This window comes from Erythrolamprus reginae, chromosome 1 (assembly GCF_031021105.1).
Source record: "Erythrolamprus reginae isolate rEryReg1 chromosome 1, rEryReg1.hap1, whole genome shotgun sequence".
Classification (NCBI taxonomy): domain Eukaryota; kingdom Metazoa; phylum Chordata; class Lepidosauria; order Squamata; family Dipsadidae; genus Erythrolamprus; species Erythrolamprus reginae.
Genome location: NC_091950.1, coordinates 362,504,045 through 362,527,076, shown reverse-complemented (window position 1 = coordinate 362,527,076; position 23,032 = coordinate 362,504,045). Strand labels below are relative to the sequence as shown.

At 42.9% G+C, this 23,032-nt stretch overlaps 1 protein-coding gene across 2 annotated transcripts in view; it reads right to left on the bottom strand.

Moving 5' to 3' along the window:
• Positions 1 to 22,791, bottom strand: part of ESRRG (estrogen related receptor gamma) — a 584,956-nt gene extending 562,165 nt beyond the window's left edge. The window contains exons 1-3 of one of the 2 annotated variants that reach the window (XM_070734407.1): positions 22,616 to 22,791; positions 15,937 to 16,080; positions 7,407 to 7,529 (exon numbers count right to left, since the gene is read on the bottom strand). The gene's annotated coding sequence lies outside the window, so the exon portion shown is untranslated. Of the gene's footprint in view, positions 1 to 7,406; positions 7,530 to 15,936; positions 16,127 to 22,615 lie in introns of those variants that run through there. The other variant, XM_070734406.1, reaches the window with a different exon arrangement.
• Positions 22,792 to 23,032: the final 241 nt, after the last annotated feature.

Here is a 23,032-nt window from a genome sequence, read left to right as displayed (position 1 = left end):
CTTAGCATATCATTTCATAAAATATCAGTGGGATTATTTTGATTTACTGTGGGTAAGATTGTGTCTAAACTCTGGTTAAAAGCTGTAGAGGATTAAAATTAGAGGAAAAAAGTTTCCAAAAGTTTGCAGTGTTTACTATGCACATAGAAAGCATCTAACAGCAAACCACAATCTAAGAATAAGCAACGTAGTTGCTTCATCTCGCTTTCTTAGCAGTGTTGTCATTGCTAGAGAGCAAACAGCATAAAGAAGCAATTTTAACTATGCTCAGGAGTAAAAAGGCACATAGCACTGGCAATCAAGATGTGAATGAAAATGTAGACTTTTGTGCAGATTAAAACAATGAGATAATAAGTATATTTTGAATGCAGCAACAATTACATTATGCTACACATGGCAAAGTGATGTAATATAGACAATTTATTGCTGTCACCTTTGTAATGTCTCATTTCTGCTTTGCTTTAGGTTTATAGATTATGTGGGATAAAAATATAATTTCAACCCTGGAGAGTTTTCGAATAAATGACCTCATACTTGGAATGTCTAACTGGAAATGGAATGGTCCCGGTCCCCAGAATCAATTATGTGTCTGATATATCTCACCTTCCGTTACGCTGTCTGGAGAATTAAATAACAATCTGTAATGAATTATGCAGATGTAAACTTATTTTGGACTAACTTAATAATCATGTTCTATTATAATAAAGTATAAAAATAAAAATAATAGCATTACTTTCTTTTATATGTAAATATATCGTATTTTTCGGACTATAAGACACACTGGTATATACAATGCACCAAGATTTTAAAGAGGTAAATAAGAAAAAAAGTTTTTGTTCTCCTTGGCCCCCAGAGGTACTCTGCAAACCTCTCAAACCCTCTGCACATCCCATTTTTTTTTTTTGCAAAACTGGGCCTGTTTTACACCCGTTTTTGCAAAAAATGGGGCATGCAGAGGGTTTGGGAAGCCTGCAAAGTGCTCATGGGGGCTGGGGGAAGGCAAAAATGTTCCTTTAAAAAAAAAAAAAGTTGCCCATTTTTCACCCTTTTTGCCAAAATGGGGTGCGCAGTGGGTTTGGAAGGCCTATAGGGTACTCCTGGGGGCTGAGGAAGGCAAAAATGCTCCCATTTTTGCAAAAATAGCCCATTTTCACCAGTTTTTTGCAGGGGTTTGGGAGGCAAGCAGAGTGTTCCTAGGGACAGGGGGAAGGCAAAAAATAGCACATTTTTTGCCCCTCTATTCACAAAAATGGTATTTTTCCTTCCCCCTGCCTTCAGGAGCATTCTGCAGGTATCCCAAACCCTCTGCGTGCCCCACCTGTGCAGGTGCAAATGGGACACCCCCACGTCCCATTTTTGCAAATGGGACAACCCACCTGTCCCATTTGCAAAAATGGGAGGCGGGGGATGAGGTTTTACGAGGCCAAAAATGGCTGTATCCGGTGTATAAGACTCACTGACATTTCCACTCTCTTTTAGGGGGGGGGGGAAATATGGTGCCTAGTTTAGATTAGTCATATTGCATATTCTTTTGGCTCACTAGGTCCATATATTAAGGAACAGAAACATGGAAACATTAATAAAGGGAAATATTTATAGCCAAGGGTTGAAATGAAGGGTCTCTGGTGCTCTCTGAGCTTGTTTTCTTGAAGAAATGGGTAGATTGGGTAATGAAATCTCTGCAAGAAAACCATCCAGTTCAGAGAGCACCAAGGACCACTCACCTTTGAAACATAGAAAACTGAGAGCAGAAAAAGACCCAGTGCTCCATCGAGCCTGCCCTTTGAATTTTGTTTTGTTTTTATTAATTAATTTCTTTGTATTAAAACCTCATTGTATCAGCTCTAAAAATAGTACAGTGATACCTCATCTTACAAACGCCTCATCATACAAACTTTTCGAGATACAAACCCAGGGTTTAAGATTTTTTTGCCTCTTCTTACAAACTATTTTCACCTTACAAACCCACCACCGCCTCCGGACTTCCGTTGCCAGCGAAGCACCCGTTTTTGCACTGTTGGGATTCCCCTGAGGCTCCCCTCCATGGGAAACCCCACCTCCAGACGTTCGTGCTTTTATGTTGCTGCAGGGGAATCCCAGCAGGAAAATCCCAGCAGGGCAAAAACGGGCGCTTCGCTGGCAACGGAAGTCTGGAGGTGGGGTTTCCCAGCAAGGGGAGCCTCAGTGAAATCGCACCATCACAAAAATACAGAGGTCCAGAGGTGGAGTTTCGAGAACTTCAGTGTTTTTGTGATGCTGTGATTTCACTGAGGCTCCCTTTGCTGGGAAACCCCACCTCCGGACTTCTGTTGTCAACGAAGTGCTCGTTTTTGTGATGCTGGGATTCCCCTGCTGGGATTCCCCTGCAGCATCGCAAAAACACAGAAGTCTAGAGGTTGGGTTTCCCATGGAGGGGAGCCTCAGGGGAATCCCAGCAGCGCAAAAACGGGCGCTTCGGCTGGCAAAAGGGGTGAATTTTGGGCTTGCATGCATTCATTGCTTTTCCATTGATTCCTATGGGAAACATTGTTTCATCTTACAAACTTTTCACCTTAAGAACCTTGTCCCAGAACCAATTAAGTTTGTAAGACAAGGTATCACTGTACTGGTAGTGTTTGATTTACAGCAGCTTATTTAGTAACTGTTCGAAATTAACCACAGCACTGAAAAAGGTGATGGGATTATTTTTCACACTTATGACTTTTGAAGCATCCTCATGGTCATGTGATCAAAATTGAGACACTTGGCAACTGACTCATTTTTATAATGGTTGCTGTGTCTCGGGGTTACATTACTGAAATAAATGAACCTTCTGACAACCAAAGTCAATGGGAAAGGCAGGTTTCAATTTTCCAGCAGGACTTGGCACCTGCCCACGCTGCCAAAACCACCAAAATCTGCTTCAATGACTGTGGGATTAATGTCCTTGATTGGCCAACAAACTTGCCTGACCTGAACCCCATGGACAATCTATGGGGCATTGTCAAGAGAAAGATGACAGACATGAGACTGAACAATTCAGAAGAGCTAAAGGCTTCTATTAAAGCATCCTGGTCTTCCATAACACCTCAGCAGTGCCACAGGTTGATAGTTTCCATGCCATTGAGGCAGTAATTGCTGCAAAAGGGGCCCAAATAAAGTACCGAGTACATATGCATGCTTATACTTTTCAGAGGTACGATATTGTTCTATGTACAATCCCTGTTTTATTGATTGCATGTACGGTAATATTCTAATTTTCTGAGATGGTGGATTTGGAGTTTTCATGAGCTGTACCCCATAAGTACCACAATTATGACAAATCATGGCTTGAGCTATCTTGTTTTGCATGTTATGAGTATCTCTCATATATTAAGTTTCACCTTATAAGTTACATTATTGAAATAAATGAAAGTGTGCACGATATTCTAATTTTTCGAGTTTCACCTGTAAGTACTAACAATTGAAAAGTGGAAGATTTTGTATTGGAGGTAACTTTAGGTAAGTAACTTTATGTAAGTTACCTCCAATACGGAGATGATTTTGAATAAGATATGTAGAGAGATGGCAGTCAGCCCTTTCAGAAAGGCCAGTTCAGGAAACAGAAGCCACAAGAAATATAGGAAATCTATTGATATACACCAAAGTCACAGCAACTTGAAAGCCAGGAAGCCTTTCTCATTTGCTCCTTTTTATATCAAAAAGAGTCAATGTAGAATCATTTTGAATTTCTTTCTGATGCCTTCTTCCCTTCCCAGACTTCATTCATATTTTGCTAACAATCTCTGCATGCCTCCCCCAAAGTTATCTCTTTGCTTCTTTACACTATTGTAAATTAAAGATCACCTGCTCATCACACAATGTAGGTACAGTAAAATTGCATGTAATCACAAGATTGAGGTTGGTTGGGCTGGTTGCGCATGTCAGCAAGCAATGAATACATAAACCTTCCAGTAATACTGTTCTATTGTATAATATTTCAATTGAGAGAAAACATATTTGTCTGTAAGTCAATAACACTGAATCTAGAAAAAAGCAGAAATAGCCCAAAAGTTTGCAAAGATAGTTAAAAGTTTTTTTAAAAAAATATATTTGCTGCTGTTGTGGTTAGCTCTGGTCCAACTCCTGCCCCAAGGACTGTGGATGTGGGGGAGACATCCACATGCTGCAGGCCTGTTTTGCTGCCCCCCCCCCCGTGGAATCTGCTGATGAAGGCTCCTCTGACCAAGAAGACATGAGAGCGATGCATAGGCAACAACAACTGAGAGATTATTATCAAAGAAAATGAGGCCGCCTGTGGTTGGGTGGGGCTGTGGTAATTAGTGAGGCTGCTATAAAGAGCAGCCTGTGGGTTTGGCCATTGTGGAGGATTATCTGATCCTTATGTTTCGTGACTGCTTTACTGACTTTGACCTTTTGTGCGCTGATTTTTTCCCCCTTTGAAACTAAACCAGAGCAAAGTGTGTTTCACTTTGTGAAAGAAGAAGGACTGTGAATTGCCTCACAGCTGCAAGCTAAGTATCACAGAACTGATAAGGGACTTGTACAAATTACCAGTTTGTTTGGAGACGAGTGCTCTTTGCTATACTAAAAGAGGGCTTAGGTTAAGTGAATTTTCATTATAAAGAACATTGTTTTGAATTTTCAAACGTGTGTGTCTGAAATTTGTACCTGTGAATTTTTGGGAGGAGTCTACCAGAGAGCCCGACAGAACAGCTGCTTTAAGAAGCCCAGAAGATGTATACTGAAAACCTTTCAGAGTTTCATTTATCAAAATAAGTCATTCCTGTGACTTTGTTTTGGAAGCTGACAAAAGGATGGAGGCTTAATGGCTATGTGTCACCTACCCCATAATATTTGCCTGCTACAACTTACACGTCACTCATGTTTGGGCAAATCTGAAATACTATTAAAGGCTCTGCAGCACACAATACTTAGAACAAAAGTTACTACAATTTGAACAAATACTGAAGCACATTGATTTTCTAATGCTAAATAAGAATTAAGGGACAATTCTTAGTTAATCTTTAGGATGGAGGGATGAAAAAAGATATCTTCTTCCAAATGAGATCTAAAGGCCTTTTCCTTTGCTGAATTACACTGCTATCCACTTATTCTTTAGCTGGCAGAAAAATGTACTGGCATGAAATTTGCTGTTCCCACTTCTGATCACTATCCTGCTTCTATTTACAGTTACTGCCAGTCACCTGACTTTCTTCCAAGGTGACAAAGCCTAACAGATCTTATACACCTTGAGGCTGCCCTTGTACGCTGTTGGAATAAAGGAGAAAATATTATTTTAACACCAGTCCAGCTAAGGACAATTTTAGACCATTGGCTGCAGATGAGATAAAGGCAAACTCACTGGGTCAAAGCAGAAAACAGGCTTTGCCAGGGCATGTTTGCCCCATGTTTAATGGGGACATGACCTCAAAGTCTTGTTCCTTACCTGTGAGCCTTAAGGGGGGGGGGTTGAAAGAAACTATGCAATTTGCTTCATTAATCTTCCTTGTTTTCTGTAACCTTCAGCTTTTTATTCATAAAACAGAAAACACTATTTACTATTCTATATATTTCAAGTGATATGTGCTTATTTTCCATTCCGCCCCGAGTTTGCGGAGAGGGGCGGCATATAAATCCAATAAACCTAAACCTAAACCTTTCAGCTTAGAGAAAAGGCTACCTGCAAATCCACCTTCTTTTACCATCCTACTAAAATGTAAAACTGAAAGTTTATAATGGGTGGCCCTAATAGTACTCCAGGCCGCAGGAAAGACATTATTACCACTTTTATCAAATGCCCCCACTCTATTTAACGTCAGCGCATCGCTAAGAGAAAAGAATTGAACTGTTTCATTTCATAAGGAGTTTTTCAAATAAGACGTCCCCATTTCTGCCCCGCGATCCATCGGGTTCTTTGCCTTAATAAGGGCGACCCCAAAGATTAGCGAAATAAAAGTTTTGCCAGAAGCCCGGCCTGGCCATTCTAACGGGTCAGCAAACGCCCCGACTCTGCGCCCTCCCCGCTCGGGAGAGGACAGGCGAGGGCTTGCAGGGGGCCGCGGGGAAGCTGAAAGGCCGCCCGCTCGCTCAGCCGCCGCTCACGAGGAGGCTTTTCCGTCGCCTATAAATGGCCTTGGATCGGAGTCACTTTTTCCACTGGAGGCAGCAAAGTTCGAGCGGAGCCCCATCAAGTTGCCGCTGCTGCTATTTTCTGGCACTACGCTGGCCCTTCCGCTATGCGCCTGAAGCACCGAGACCCTCCTCCTGCGGGGAATGCCCATCTCGGGAGCTGGTGCCCGCACCTCCAGCCCCAGCAAGTCCCATCCTCTCGCTGCCCGGATCGTGCAAGGGCAAGGCAGAACAACACACGAGGCGCTGCTGCCGCTCCTCCGCTCTTAAGGGACAGGGCTGGGATCCAAGGCAACCCGTGGAATTTTAGACCAGTGGGCTGCAAGCCCGGGTCCTTCGCTAGCCAAAGCCATCCCCCTTCCTTCCTTCCTTCCTTCCTTCCTTCCTTCCTTCCTTCCTTCCTTCCTTCCCTCCTTCCTTCCTCCCTCCCTTCCTCCCTTCCTCCCTCCCTCCCTTTTCCTTCCTTTCCCCTCCTTCCTTCCTCCCTCCTTCCTTCCTTTTCCTTCCTTCCTTCCTCTTCCTTCCTTTCTTTTTTCCTTCCTTCCTTTTCCTTCCTCTCTCCCCCTCCTTCCTTCCTTCCTCTATCCTTCCTCGCTTCCTTCCTCTTCCTTCCTTTTCCTTCCTTCCTCCCTCCCTCCTCCCTTCCTTCCCCAGTGCAGGGTTCGCTGGCTGGCTGTCGGTTGGCATTCCACGCCCGCCTTGACCAAAGCTGCATTTCCACGGGCCCTACAAGATTTGCATCCCCTCCGGCCTTTCCCACGCGCAAACCGGCAATATGCACGAGTTGTAAGACCAACCGAGAATACCTTCGTGCCCCTTACCCGGGAAGAGGCATTTTACACGCCCCCTTTTTCCTTTTTAAAGAAATCGACCAGGTTTCACTTAATTGAAACGTTTGCCTGCCTTGTGGCTCCCATCCCGGGGCAGCTTTCTTCAAGGGCTCTGACGTTTAGTTTTTCTGTGGCTGCGACGTTCGGTTTTAAGTAGCGAACAGCTTTTGCTCTTAGAAATTTGCAAACTTTGTAGCAACTGTGCAACAATGTCGGGCTAATTGTTAAGGCGGCGTGGATTCTGGATGAAGCGTTTCGCGTCGCAAACTTTCTGATTGTCCCCTCCATCCCCCCTGCTCTGCTCTCGGGCGCATTGCTTTCGACTAGATCAAAGCTCGGAGCCGCGCTGTTTATACAAACGTCGCTGAGGGCACCACAAGGAAGGGAGAAGGGCTAGAAGTCAAGTAGGAGCGCGAGCTGCAAGTCAGCGCAAGATCCGGCGGTAGATGGCGGAGCGGTACTCACATGACTGTGGGATGAGCAACTTGCCTCGGCCCGGAACCTCTGCAGCTCTAGGCTTGATGGGGGTCGTGGCTCCTCCGAGCTGTTTCTGCAGCGAAGAGGTGATAAAGCTGCACTCCCGGTTTACTTTGAGAAGGGGAAGAAATACGGGAAGATTGGTTATACTCAAAGGTTCTAGCAAACTGTATCTTTTGCAGCGCAAAGGGGAGAGAAGGAATTGTTTTGCGGTGAAAAAACCCCTTTTCTTAAGTGTGCCTGTTCTGTTTTGTTTTCCAATAGCAATACATTTTCTCTTCGGTTCTGTGTCCTTGAAACTTTCTAGTGCAAAGAGTCCAATAAAAGTGTGGAAAAAGTCTATACAGAATCTGAATAAAGTTCGGAATGGAGCCCAAAATATTAAAGCGCTCAAAACATTCCTTCATAGCTTTGTATTTACTTCCTCTCTACCTTGTAACCTTTGTCTGTTTTTCCTTGGGCCCTGGAGAGGAAGACCTAGAAAGTCCCCAGATGTGCTTCTGACATCTGGTTGAACTATTGTGATTTATGACTGTGCTTATAAACCAAGCCTACTTCTAGTTTGGCTATATTTACTAAAACTTTTTTTTTCTCACCCAACACTTCTAAAAATAAAATTGGATTGAGAAGCCAAGAGCAATTGGTGGTATCCCTGATTTACCCCAGAAGAAGCAATAACAGAAGGCTCATAATAGATCTGATGTCCTTCTTATAGTGGGGGAAGGGTTACAGGAGCAGTGGCTATTGGAACAAATTTTTTGCTATGCTGGTTATTCTTGCTTAATCTGGGAAAATATGTCAGGATAATTCCACTGAAATGTATCAATAGACCCAAAATCTAAAAGGAGAAGGAGAATCAGAGTAGAAAGACTGGTTTCTGGGCAGTGGCGGGTGGTGGTAGTACTGTATTACTTAAACCCCTGAATCTTATATTGATTTAATTGAATTCACTGTGTGGTCTTCCAATCTGTGAAATGAGATTTAAGCAATGTTTGAAGGGCTCTTACAAAGATGAGGGGGTCAAACTATTTTTCAATTCATCAAAAGACAAAAAACTAACCAAAAAGAAAAAGAACCTAGAATTAAGAAGAAAATTCCTATGGAATTTTCAAACAATGGAATAGCGTGCCTTCAGAAGTAATGGGTGCTCCATCAATGGAGACTTTCAAGCATAGACTTATTTGTCTGAAATGGTTTGCTGCTTGAGCTGGAGGTTGGACTAGAAGACTTCCAAGATACCTTCCAAATCTACTAATCCTATACCTCATGTGGCTATTATAATTCTGGGCTAGCATAAAACAGGGCACTAGAGGGTCAGACCATGAGCAACAGATTGAAACTGACCAAGGAGAGATTCAACCTGGAAATAAGGAAGAACTTTCTGATGGTGAGAGCGATCAACCAGTGGAATGGCCTGCCAGTGGAGGTTGTGAACACCCCATCACTTGACACATTCAAAAGGAAAATGGACTGCCAGGGTGGTGTAGAGTCCAACCTCTTGCTCAACCCCCTGCTTGAGCAGGGGGTTAGACTTGATGACCTGCAAGGTCCCTTTCAACTCAAAAAACAAATAAATAAATAAATAAATAAATAAATAAATAAATAAATAAATAATCACCTCGAGGCTCAACTACTGTAATGCTCTCTACATGGGGCTACCTTTGAAAAGTATTCAGAAACTTCATATCATGCAGAATGCCGCTGCGAGAGCAATCATGGGCTTCCCTAAATACGCCCATGTTACACCAACACTCCGCAGCCTGCATTGGTTGCTGATCAGTTTCCGGTCTCAATTCAAAGTGTTGGTTATGACCTATAAAGCCCTCCCTGGCATCGGACCAGAATATCTCCGGGACCGCCTTCTGCCGCACGAATCCCAGCAACCAGTTATGTCCCACAAAGTTGGCCTTCTCCGAGTCCCTTCGACTAAACAATGTCGTTTGGCGGGACTCAGGGGAAGAGCCTTCTCTGTGGCAGCCCCGACCCTCTGGAACCAGCTCCCCCGGGAGATTAAAACTGCCCCCACCCTCCTTGCTTTTCGCAAACTCCTTAAAACCCATTTCTGCCATCATGCATGGGGGAATTGAGACATCTCCCCCGGGCCTATACAGTTTATGCATAGTATGGTTGTGTGTATGTCTGCTTTTAATAATGGGGCTTTTAGTGTTTTTAAATTATTAGATTTGTTGTACATTGTTTTATTGTTGCTGTGAGCTGCCCCGAGTCTACGGAGAGGGGCGGCATACAAATCTAATAAATAGATAGATAGATAGATAGATAGATAGATAGATAGATAGATAGATAGATAGATAGATAGATAGATAGATAGATAGATAAAATACTGTGATTAAACTATTATTAGCCAGACAGGAAGGAAATTGCTGCTAGCTTGAGTGTGATTCTAACTGTATACTTTATGCCCTTTTCATTCATTTCACGTGGGGAGGGGGGAGCTTGTTGATTCTAAGGTTCTGAAACTTGGGGATCTAGACTACATTTTTAGAACTTGAGAGTTTGGTTCTGGAGGTTTCACTGCCAAGGATCAAGCTCTGCAAAGGCGTTCCTTCTCCCTTGGCCAGGAAACTGTCAGAGATGCCAGGCAAGGAAATGCTGACCCATCAGAGAAAGGTAACAGCCAGATGCCAAATTCTCTGTGAATTTGGCACCTCTGTGAATTTGCCAGTTCACTTGGTGAGACTCTGATCCAGCTGAGAAATGCTGCAGACTGTCTGGCTTTGTAACAGCAGGAGGTGTATATGACTGGAATGCTGCCTGGCACCAGGTGGCCCTGACTCTCTTGGAAATGTTCACTGCAAAAGAACAGGGCTTATAGAGTTTCATCAGCAGTTGGCCTGAGACCCCAATCACCCAGTCCAGTAGTGCAAAGTCAGTGGAAAAGTCTTTTGAGTGTGCTCTCCGCCCCTTTTCAATATCAATTTTGTTCATTCGAAACAGAATCCTTTTTCTTTCTCTTCTGTTTCACTTTTCTCATCTTTCCTTTACCTCTCTCCCCCACTCTCTCTTATCTTTTGCACTTTTAAAAAGTTTGATAGATCTGTGTTTCTGTATTTTTGTCTTCTCTTAGGTATTTAGAGGCTGCTTCCTTTTTATTTTCTGCCTTAGATAATTTCACAGTGAAAGATATCTGTACTTTTGTGATGAATTACTGATGTTATAACTTTGCTTTGATAAAGGTCATTGACTAAAATATTTTAAAAGCCCTAAGCAGTATAGTATTATTTATAAAGTTATGGCCTTACCGCATTCCTGCTTCTAAATAGTTTACCAGAATTTTTACAACAACTGTATAAAGGAAGGAAGGAAGGAAGGAAGGAAGGAAGGAAGGAAGGAAGGAAGGAAGGAAGGAAGGAAGGAAGGAAAAAAACACTCAGTTGTTTTTTACTCCAAGTATCAAATTAAATTATCTCAAAGTTCTAGTTCTGTTCAATTACCATACTTGAAGTTTCCAAATACGATTACAACCTGAAAGTAATTTGAAATACTGATGACACTTATTAAGAGTTTAATGCACATAGAAAAAGTGTGTGGGTTGGGAATAAGATAGATAAACCACCTGTAAAACACTTTATATGTGGAATATTTAATGAAAATAAGACTAGAATGGGTTTTTTTCTGTATCTGCTAAAATAAACATGTAAGCAAGATAAAAGGTGGTAAGACATGCTCTAATATGTTCCTGTTTTTCACTACATTTCTATTTATATCTCCCTTTTCTCTCTGATTCAAATTGAAACTTCTGCCTATATGGCACTTTATGACCTGACCCTCTTGTATGTAAGAGATATGAAATTGGTAAAAAATGTATTTAGTTAAAATATAAAATGATTGTGAAATTCTAATTTGTTTTTATAGCTATCCTTGACTGCTTTCTTCTCCATTAGTTTAACAGTATATAGTTTATTAGTCCACATATATGTTTTTAGTATGAAAAATACATGCATAATTTTGAAGGAAAGGGAGGTAGGTAACAATACTGACATTTCTAAGTTATCTAGTACATATTTTGACATTACTGAAAAAGTAAGCAGTGGCACCGGAAAGACATCAGACCCTTTCTTTCTCTGAAAATTTTGTTTATCGTAATCTAAATATATGCTGAATATCTATACTTACAAAGTCAAGAGACTGAAACAGTAAACTAAAAGACAACTTATAACCCTGAAGAAAATGCCATTCAATTCCAAATAAACAGATTTCTGTTCCTTCACTAAAGCAGTGTTTAAATCTTCACAATTAAACAATGTGTCTGCTTCTTTTCACCTTTTCCCTTCATCTAGGACCAGATTTAATCTCTATGAAGCATCCTTGTACTCTTTGTTTACAAAAGCTGTTTTTCTGCCCATTTTTTATGATTTACAAGATTCAGATTAAATGCATAACACCTGGGAGATGTATAAACATTTTGACTGATACACTTACAAGAAATGGCTTTTTTCCCTATTAATCTGTTTCACTAAATTTAAAAATGCATAAGGGCTTTGCACATGAAGGCTACATTTTAATCCTCTGTATAGTGCCAAGAGAACATAGCCATATATAAACTGTATACAGGCTGGTATTTACAAATAGTATAAGAGGCCCATTAATAACATTTCTAAAGATATTTATTTTTATCGGAAATTGAAGAAGCAGATACTTTTAAAGTATTTTGCCATGAAAAATATAACTAATGGATCAACTGATTGATCTTGGTTGTTATCTGTAAAAAGAAAAAAGTGGGGTAAATTAGGAAGGAAAAAAAGTGGGATGAAATTTTCCTGTTCAAATGGACAAGAGTTATTATGATTGGAAAGACCACTTTGAGAGTGGTAGAAATCTACTGTCAATCTGATTAACTAGTGATCAGATAGGATGAATAGCTTAACCCAGTGTTTTAAGAGGTAAGAGACTGAGGAAGGCAGCTTCCCATGGAAAGGAGAAAGCATGGAAATATTGAAATAGATAAACGATACTAGACAACCAACTCTAGATAGAAAGAGGAAGGGCTAAAGGGAAACAATGGCTATATGTGAAGATTGGACTAGTATGTGGAGAATCTTGAATTCGGCTGAGGAAAGAAAACTGGATGAAGGTTTGGTGGAATTAGAGGCTACATCTGGATCAAATTGAATCCATTTGTCAGGGATTAATTCCACGTCCAGTATTGTATACATGCTGAAAGAAGCAGTCCCCTACAACTAATAGTCCTAAAAGTTGTTCTGTTTAAAAAATTTAAGGGAGAACAAATCCCTACATTTCAGAAATAAACACTGATTGGCTTACACTCCTATATTTTTATTACTTAACTGTTGCAATTTAAAACATGTATTTTTAGTGAATATTATCTGATTAACTTCTCAAAATAGTACTACTCAGGAGAAATTGTTCAGCTAAAAGTAATCAGATAATTAAGTTGCCAGTTATATACTGTCTGTGTATGTCTGTGTCTGCATCTACACACAAATGCATACACACATTGAGAGATATATAGATATGTATTATTTCTACATTTATGCCTAATTTCATGTTTTAACTGTTGGCAGTGGTCCAGAGTCATGAATATGAAAAGGGGGGGGGGGTTCAAACATGTTCATTGAAATAGTACATAAATAATAAAATATTAATTAAGTAAATAATGAGAAATTATACTTACTATAATTTATAACTATACTTATTATAATTTATAACTATACAGTTATAAATCCATTATATTACAAAATAAAATTATTCCAAATGTTCTGAACCACAAGGAGAGTTTTCTGGGAAGGCATATACAATATTTTAGTTTCATTATAAAAGTAAATGTATAACTAATAGTAGAGAACAAGGCAAAGAAACATCCTATGTAGGTTCAGGAGATTAACTCTTAATAACAAAGACTTTAAAATGTAATTATTAGTTGTATTCTTCCTATAAAAATTAACTTGAATCTATGTAAACAGACTGCAAGATTTTTTTAGGAACATTTGGCCTTTTGCAGTTCTCATTATCATCCATTAATTAGGAAATATAGGATGTTTTATAATGAAAGTATTTCCTGTCACTCTCTTCCACTTCTTTTTTTTACTTCAAACATTCAATCTATGCTTGGGAATGACTTTTTAACTTTTTAAAAATCTTCCTAACTTACATTTAGAAAATATATGGTATCTACTATTCACAAATTTAGAATTTTTGCTGTGAATAGGCTTTAAACTGCTTTACCATTGGAAGAAACTACTGGCATAATGTTATCCAACTAGGAAAATGAGGGTTTCATATTTTGTAAAATCGCTTCCCACATAGAAATGGCTGGATATATAAGTTAGTTTCACAATTAGAGCATAAAAAACACAAAACTGATGTTTCAGTTAGTTGGGAAATAACCACATACAGGTACTTTCCCAAAATAGCTTTTCAATAAAGGCAAAACTTTTCAGATATGCCAAACTAATTTCAAAGCCAAGTTTAATTTTTAGTCACCTTTAAGTCCAATAAAGAAGCTCTGAGCAGCAGAATTAAGCAGCAGAATATAGAACAAAGAACTAACTGTAAACAATTTCAATTGTCTGAGCCCTCCTGCAACTGTATTGTAAATGAATTTTTTTTAATTGTGGCCAAACAATTAAAACTCTACAGCTAAATAGTAATGATGTAAATGATTTAATGTTGTCTCCCCTTTTCAAACTCTCCCATTTCCCAGGTTAGTGACACTATTTGTCTTTTTAAACTATGACTTTTACACTACTCTTCAAATTTTGATGATGGAAGAAAAAGTGTGAAAAGAAAAAAAACAGTGTGGAGAAACTGTAAGGGAAGGTGAAGGACTCTTTGTTTCAAGAGAGAGCATCTGCTCCCAAGGTACTGAATGAATTGCCTTCTTACTTTAGAAAACCTAATGAAAAGTGAGGGGGGAAATGCACAATATGGACCATTAGAGCCCTATTTCTGAGGATTTTCGAAAAATGGTTTAATATTTCTAGTGGTTCAACTATAGGGGGGGGTCAATAAACTCCCCCCCTTTATCGCTCCGCGATACATCGGGTTCTTTGCCCTTAATAAGGGCGACCCCAAAGATTAGCGAAATAAAAGTTTCGCCAGAAGCCCGGCCTGCCCAATCTAACGGGTCAGCAAACGCCCCGACTTTGCGCCCTCCCCGCCCGGGAGAGGACAGGCGAGGGCTCGCAGGGGGCCGCGGGGAAGCTGAAAGGCTGCCCGCTCTCTCGGCCGCCGCTCACGGGGAAGGAGGCTTTTCCGTCGCCTATAAATGGCCTTGGATCGGAGTCACTTTTTCCACTGGAGGCAGCAAAGTTCGAGCGGAGCTTCATGAAGTTGCCGCTGCTGCTATTTTCTGGGACTGCGCTGGCCTTTCCGCTATGCGCCTGAAGCACCGAGACCCTCCTCCTGCGGGGAATGCCCATCTCGGGAGCTGGTGCCCGCACCTCCAGCCCCAGCAGCCCCCATCCTCTCGCTGCCCGGATCGTGCAAGGGCAAGGCAGAGCAGCATACGGGGCGCTCCTGCCGCTCCTCTGCTCTTAAGGGACAGGGCTGGGATCCAGGGCAACCCCTGGAATTTTAGACCAGTGGTCTGCAAGCCCGGCTCCTTCGCTAGCAAAAAGCCACCCCACTTCCTTCCTTCCTTCCTTCCTTCCTTCCTTCCTTCCTTCCTTCCCTCCCCTCCCTCCCCTTCCTTCCCTTCCCTTCCTTCCCTTTCCCTTCCTTTCCTCCCTTCCTTCCTTCCCTCGCCTTCCTTCCTTCCTTCTTTCCTCCCTTTCTCCCATCCTTCCTTCCCTTCCTTTCTTTCCCTTCCCAGTCCAGGGTTCGCTGGCTGTCAGTCGGTTGCCCACCCACGGGCTGCCTTGACCAAAGCTGGCCTTTCCCCGGGCCCTTCAAGATTTGCATCCCCTCCGGTCTTTCCCACGCGCAAACCGGTCTTTTAGCCCGACTCCAGCAGGAATCTGATGAATTTTGTGGCGAGGCAGGTTAAGGAATCCCTAAGAAGGAATTCTTACAAATTTATAACAACCGCCAATCCATAGGCGGGGTGGAGGGGGGGGGGCAGTTGCTAAGATTTTCAATCTTCTACGGGCTCTCTAGGGCCCTCTGTCTACATTAAAAAAAATAAGGTAGACTCCTCTGTTTTCGCGTGCTTTTTCTATCCGCTCCTCGATCCTATGGGAAGCAGCTGTCCACCAATCACTTTTGTTTGGGAATCGCGAAGATCCTTTCCCTTTCAGCTTTGATTCCCAGACGGATCAATCCAAACCCTGCCTGACTTTAGGGAGAATCGCTTAAACGCCGCTCTTCGGATAATTGGATCTGAGGGACGCCCCGCCACGACGGCGAGGCTCATTCTCAGCGCCGATTCTCCCTCTCCAAGTCTTCATTGCTCGAGTTCGCGGCCTCTTTCGTCCTCTTCTTTTTCTCCTTCTTTTTTTAAGCTCCCCTCCTTCTCCTTCACAATGGGTTTTCCTAAACGAATCTACAAATTGTGCCGGGAGAGGGAGGGGTGTCGGGGAAACCGCGCTATGGTACTCACAAGGTTGCGCGGCGAGCGCGTTGCCCGGACTCTCTCGCAGCTGGAGATCTGCTCCCAAAGCCCGCTTGGATCGCAGCTCGTTCTCTCTTCCGCCGCTCCGGCTGCACTCGAGCGGCAATCAAAAGCTGCCGGGCCACCCGGTCACTTTTGCAAAAGGGAACAAACACGGGAGGGTTTGCGTTACTCCAGGTTCATGTGTGTAGCCTATAAATAGCGAACTTTTTGATGGAATCAGCTAACAAATGAGAAGAGAAGGCGTAATTTTGCGCAGGGAGCCCCCCTTTCTCTTCGGAAGATTAAAACTCCCCCCCACCCCACACAAGGCAGTTGCCAGGGCTGAAAAAAGTGTGGGTGTACTGTAGCAAAAGGATTTAGTACGGCGGTAATTGTGCTTATGTTTACTGTGTGTTGTTAGGGCGCTGGTGGATTCTTAATTGCCCGCATATGCTTGGAATTGGCTTGCCTGGGCTACTGAGATCTGGCTAGGGTTACCAGCGGTCGCACTCTATTAAAAAAAAGTTATTAATTGGACTGTGTGTGTATGTTTGATAAAGGGACGGTCGGAGAAGAAGAGGCAGATCGCGTATACCTCTGGCGCGGATCAGATGTTGAAATCCGCCTCCTTTACACTTAAAGGTATCCCTTCAGATCTGGGTATCAAGATGAACAAATTATGTTAAAGTCCAGAATGGTTTTAGGGTTCCCTAAAAAACCCCTAGGAAAAAATATGGATGCTATAAATGGAGTTTTCAGCCCCCTGCCCCTTTTTTGCTCCAATAACGCCCAGATCGTTACTGAGGTAAAAGTGCCCCTCGGCGTCGACTAAACGTGAGGAGGAGGCCGACACTCGACGTCATCAAAAGGCAACGAGGCGCGCTAATGTCAAGGGCGGTCAATAAGTTTGCGCGGGAATCTAAGGCTCTGCTCCCGAATTGCAGGAGGGTGGAACGAGAGCATTGACTGAGCTGGGGGGAGGCATTCCCTCGGCCCTTCGACCGACACTTGGGCCTTGTCACCGAGGCCTATGGATTCGGTGGGCCGTTGGTGGCCTCGACTGCACAGGATACAATCCGGAGTCCCGGGGCTCGACTAGAGCTTTTGTCAAACCCTCCGGCGGGAGCTGTCAAGAGTTGCCCGCCGAGGAAGTGCTGATCCGTCGACGGACAGCGTGGTGGCCGGCTCCGTCTCTACGAATTTGGGAGTTCGCTCCGCGAAGCTCTCATCCGGCTGAGAGCCCTGAGAAAGCCTGCGGGCTTTGTGGCGAGAGAGAAAAAGAATGTGTGTGAGAGAGTGAGTGTGTGTGAGAGAGATTAAGATGCCGACTGGCGTCAGGTGCGCCCTAACAGGGGAATGTCCGCCCTACACAGAGCGGAGATTGCCCATCTTCCTCAGCCGTCGGCCCGAAACCTCAAATACCTGCCTGCCGAAGAAGTGTGAAGCCAGTGCAAAAGACTTCGAGGGATTCCCCTCCGCTCTGTCCTCTCACTTTAATTAACTTTGCTCCGTTTCCAACTTTTATTTTCCCTTTAGAACACCCCGTTCCTTTCTTTTTGCTTTTCTTCTGGGGCCATTGGTCACTCTCTTTCACACACACACACACACGCACCCTTCCGCCATCTAACGCCCTCCTGCTTCCTTCTGCTTCTTTTCCCCTGAGCGTTCCCATCGTGCGGGTCTTCCCCAAGGCCGCGGAATTAGTTCTGTGGAGCGCCCGCTTTCTCCCTCCTCCCCGCGCTTATTGCGTCTTCCGGAACTGTCCCCCTCGCGTCCCGGCAGGCTTTCATCTGCCGCCCTGTCAGTGACTCCCTGGATGTTGTTGTCTTCATCCAGACATCCAGTGAACGCATCGGCGACCAACTGACACCTCAGAGGGCTCCCGATGATATACAACGAAAGGGTCGCCTGCTGCTGTGCGCATGTGATCGCGAGGGCGGCCTGTGAGGTGTCCAGCATTGCCCCCCCCCCAAAATACCTCCGTTTGGATTAATTAAACACATGCTGCAGATCCAAGGGCACACACACCCGTGACAAGGGTTTTACCTGCCTGTCCACTCCACCTTTGCAATATATGTGCGCATCTGAGAGAGGAAGGGGCTAAAAAAAAGTAGCTGGGGAAATGCACCGATTAAACCCTGCACAAGGTGGGGATATTAAATGGTTATTTCTGGCAGGCTCCAAGAGGCTCTCAAGTGATTTTTGAGAGCCCGTGCTCAGGTCTATCCATATACATTTCCAATCTCATGGCTCATAAACTATTAGCAAAAGGATTTCATTATTCACCTTCTGCATCCTACAAAAAAAGACAAGGGGGTAAAATAGACTCCAGGTTTACAGTTAGAACCAAGCAAGGTTTTAAATCTCAGAGTGCTGAGAAGCTAAGCTGCTGCTGTTTTGGCCTTTCTTTTTCCTTCCCTAAGTCTATCTAACCATCTTTCTCTGCTTCCTTCAGCTTTAGGAATGGTGCTCCTTCACTAATGAAGGAAGAACTTTGCCTTAGACACAGGGGGGGGGGGGGGACTGCAAGTGGGCCATTTAAAAAAAGAGCACAAGAAGCTTAGGCAACTATCACTAGTCTTCCAGGACTCTGACTGACCTTGAAGGCGTGGATCTGAAAGATCTTTCTGTGCTTCAGAATTCTTGCCTTCAGATTATTATTGTGAGGATAATTGTCCAGGAAGCCAAACCAGAGGAATGGGACTAGGAGATAATTGGAATGTCATTTTAAGGACTCTAAACTAGCTCCACTGTGCATTTGGATTATGCCATTTCTAGGAAGTAATTGGTTTGTCTTCTGAGCAAGAATCAGCAACTAGGTAGAAGATATTGTGTGTGAGGAGAGAGATCTTGGAAGCTTTGATGCAGCAGACATGAAGAATATGATTGTTGACCTCTTCTCTGTTTCATATTTCAAAAGATTAGCATTGAGCACAGTAGTTCTGTATTTTTTGTTAGCATAGTCCTGCTTGGGTTCCTCATTACTGAGACGGATTTGCCTGATACAGAAAGAGAAGGCATCATTCTGTATACCTTTCCCCAGAAAAATCTTGAGACACATCATCAATTCAGAAAAATAGAATAGGGTCCTAATGATAAAATACAAAAGGAAGTCCTGTGCAAGTTTTCTACAATTGTAATCTTCCTTTTCTTTTTGTGTCTTGTTACATTGGCTTTAAAATTGGTGCAAGGGATCATTAGAAAAGTTTAAAATAGAGAAAGAGAAGGAGAGATGCATTAACATGTAACAGTTTTAACACCATGTGACAAAATTATTTGAGTGAAGTCTCAGGTCACATTCAAGGAACAGGCCAATGTTCTTGGCTGTTTAATATACATGGTGTGGGAAATGGTAGGAAAACTCACAGCTAAGAGCTTGAGTCCTAAAGAAAAGAATCCAAATTACTACTTAATATATATGTGTGCATATGGTATGTTTTGAGGACAGACAGATAATGAACTGAGATATTCTTCAAAGATAGAATTTCAACTTTATATAATGACCTCCTTTGAGGATAGAATTGGATGTAATTTAGAAAGACCAAGAAGGGGAGGGGGAGAAGTAATTATTTTTATTATTTATTTATTTTTTATGCCGTCCAACTCCCTAGGGACTCTAGGCAGCTCACAACCAAAAATATAAAACATCCCAATAATACTAAAATCTCTAGAAGCAGTTTAAAAACAATTTCATAAAACAGTGAAAACCATGCATTTATGGCTGGATCTTGATGTTTACCACCATCAGATCAATGGCCCCAGGCCTGCTGGAAAAGCCAAGTTTTTACTGCTTTCTGGAAGGCCAGTAGGGTGGAGGTAGTCCAGATCTCAGGAGGTAACTAGTTTTAGAGAGTTGGAGCAGCCACAGAGAAGACCCTCCCCTACGGACCCGCCAGCCAACACCGTTTAGCTGACAGGACCTGGAGAAGACCAATTCTGTGGGCCCTTACTGTTCGCTGGGAGCTAGTGGGAGTGGTAGAAGGCAGTCTTGAAGATAGTCTGGCCCTAAGACATGTAGGACTTTAAAGGTAATGACCAACACATTGAATTGCGTCTGGAGACAAATTGGAGCCAGTGCAGTCCTTGGAGGATTGGTGTGTGGATTGGTCACACAGCTGCATTCTGGACCAATTGTAGTCTCCGAATACTCTTCAAGGGTAGTCCCATATAGAGTGTGTTGCAATAATCCAACCATGAGTTGATAAGAGCCTCCTGATCCAAGTAGGGTCGCAATTGGTGCACTAAGCAAACCTGTGCAAAGGTCCTTCTAGCTACAGCTGTCAGATGTTGGTCTAATGTTAGTTGTGAGTCTAGGAAGACACCCAAATTGTGAATCCGTTCTTAGCTGGGTAATTCCCCCCCCCCCCCCCCACACACACAGAAACAAAAATGGACAGTCGATATAGTCTTTCGGGGGCAATACCCACAACCACTTGGTCATGTCAGGGTTAAGTCTGAGCCTATTAACTCCCGTCCAGACCCTCGCAACCTCTTGGTACTGGTACATCATATCCACTGCTTCACTGAACTGACATGGGATGGAGATATATAACTGGGTATCATCAGCATATTGCTGATACCTCACTCCATGTCATTGGATGATCTCAGTGGTTTCATGTTAAATAGGAGAAGAGAGGAGATATAAAATAGGAGAGAGAACCGAACCCTGAGGCACCTCACAAAAGAGACATCTGAGAGTCGGCCTTTGTTCTCCTACCAACACTGACTGCAACTGGCCAGAGAGATAGGAGGAGAACCACCATATCACAGTGCCTCCCACCCAACTCCCTTAGTTGTCACAGAAGGATACCATGGTTAATGGTATCAAAAGCAGCTGAGAGGTCAAGTAGCACCAAGATAGAGTAATGACCTCCATCTTGGGCTCACCATAGATCACCCATCAGAGTGACCAAAGCAGTTTCTGTGCTGTAGCCAGCTCTGAAGCCTGATTGAAAAGTGTCTAGGTCAGCTATGGTGAACCTATGACACGGGTGCCACAGGTGGCATGCAGAGCCATATCTGCTGGCACGTGAGCCATTGCCCTAGCTCAGCTCCAACGTGCATGTGTATTATTTATTTATTTATTCAATTTTTTTATGCCAGCCTCCTTATACTCAGGGTGGCTTACAACATGCTGGCCAGTTGGTTTTTGGCTCACACAGGCTCTGGGAGGGTGTTTTTGGCTTCCGGAGAGCCTCCAGGGGGATGGGAGAGGGTGTTTTTACCCTCCCCCAGCTCCAGGGAAGCCTTTGGAGCCTGTGGAGGGCAAAATACGAGCCTACTGGGCCCACCAGAAGTTGGGAAACAGGCTGTTTCCGGCCTCCAGAGGGCCTCCAGGGGGAAAGGGAAGCTGTTTTTGCTCTTCCCAAGCATTGAATTATGGGTGTGAGCACTCGTACAAGTGCGATAGCACCCACGCATGTTCTTTTGGCACCCGAGGGGTAAAAAGTTTGCCATCAGTGCTCTAGATAATCTGTTTCATCCAATGACCATAGGAGCTGGTTTGCCACCACTTACTCTACAACCTTTTCCACAAAGGGTAGGTTGGAGACTGGACGAAAGTTCTTTAATTCATCTGGATCCAGGGAAGGCTTCCTGAGGAGAGGCCTTACAACCGCTTCCTTTAAAGGTTGCGGGAAGGATCCCTCCCTCAAGGAGGCATTAACTAAAGCCTGGAGCCAGCCTCGTGCCACCTTTCTGCTGGCCGAAACCAAACAAGAGGGGCACGGGTCCAATAAACACAGAGGAACCCATTGCTTCCATAGCCGTGTCTACTTCCTTAGGAGTCACAGCTCAAATTCATCCCACACAATAGGACTAAGACCTACCCCTGTCATCCCAATCAGAGTCCAGGTCCATGCGAATGGACTATCCGACAGAAACTGTACAAATTCCTCAGCTTTTATGTGCATTTCTGCATTTTTAAAATCCCAATAATTATGTTATTATTTATAATTAACAAATAATTGTCAATGCAGTTATTAAATGCACTACGGATTATGTTCAGTTTTTGAAATCACCTTGACTTGAGGAACATAAGCATATCAAATACATACATGTCCCACTCATCTTTATCTGATCTGGAACAGCAAAATACATTGAAAAGGGTTCTGTGTATATTACCCTTTGTCTCACTTAAAGAAAAAAGTTTTTATTCACTTAAAGAAAAAAATATTTTGCATTTGATAATTAATTGAGCCTAAGTCCTAAATTACGGTATGTCATAATGTTACACAGTTCCCAACAAATTCATATGGAAATTACACTCAAAGAAGAAAGCTTGGAACAGCAGCCTCTTTGTGAAGTATCATGACTTACTGACCCCAAAGTTGGATCAAGATTAGGTTTATCAGATCTGTACTGCAAAATTCTGGATGACTACTAGACAAAGAATTACAGAAAATGTATAAAATTGGACTTTAGTAATTTCTTCAACACTTTTCTGCACTAAAGCACCATAAAGTGAACCAAACTGACAGGACCAAAAGGTCTTTCCAGCCAAAGCAAGAGGCAAGAGCAATCTCTATGGCTATACTTCATTCTTTCTCTAGCTGTATTGTTATTTGGTCAAGCTTGTTTACACACACAGAAACATATCTTAGATTCAGCAACAGGAGGGAAATCAGCAGAAAGATTAGCAGATTGTAATTTATTAGTTAATTTATGTGCAGCATGCTAGCTTTACCTTAGAGAGGTGGAATTTGTTTGTCATTCTACATTCCTTTTTCGAACCCTACTGCCACAAACTGAAAAATAAAACCTTTATGCTCATTTTCGTGGGGCAAGCAACACAATGCTAAAAGCCTTTCTTGGAACCAGCTGGATTTTTGCAGCAGCAGCTTTACCCCATACTTTCCTAGGCAGAACTTTATTGTCTTTTTGTTTTTATCCACATTACCTAAGCAGCCGAAGCGCATTCCAAATCACAACTAGTTATTGGACTGTATAACTCAGGAGTTAAATAGTAACTCCTCTTGGAGGTAATAAGTAATAAAGGCTTGTACTTCATTAGAAATGTGTGATTATCACCCTCTTCCATCTACCTAGAGGTTTATCTGCACACCACAATACTATTGCAAGCCGTATATTTGTCATAGTATTA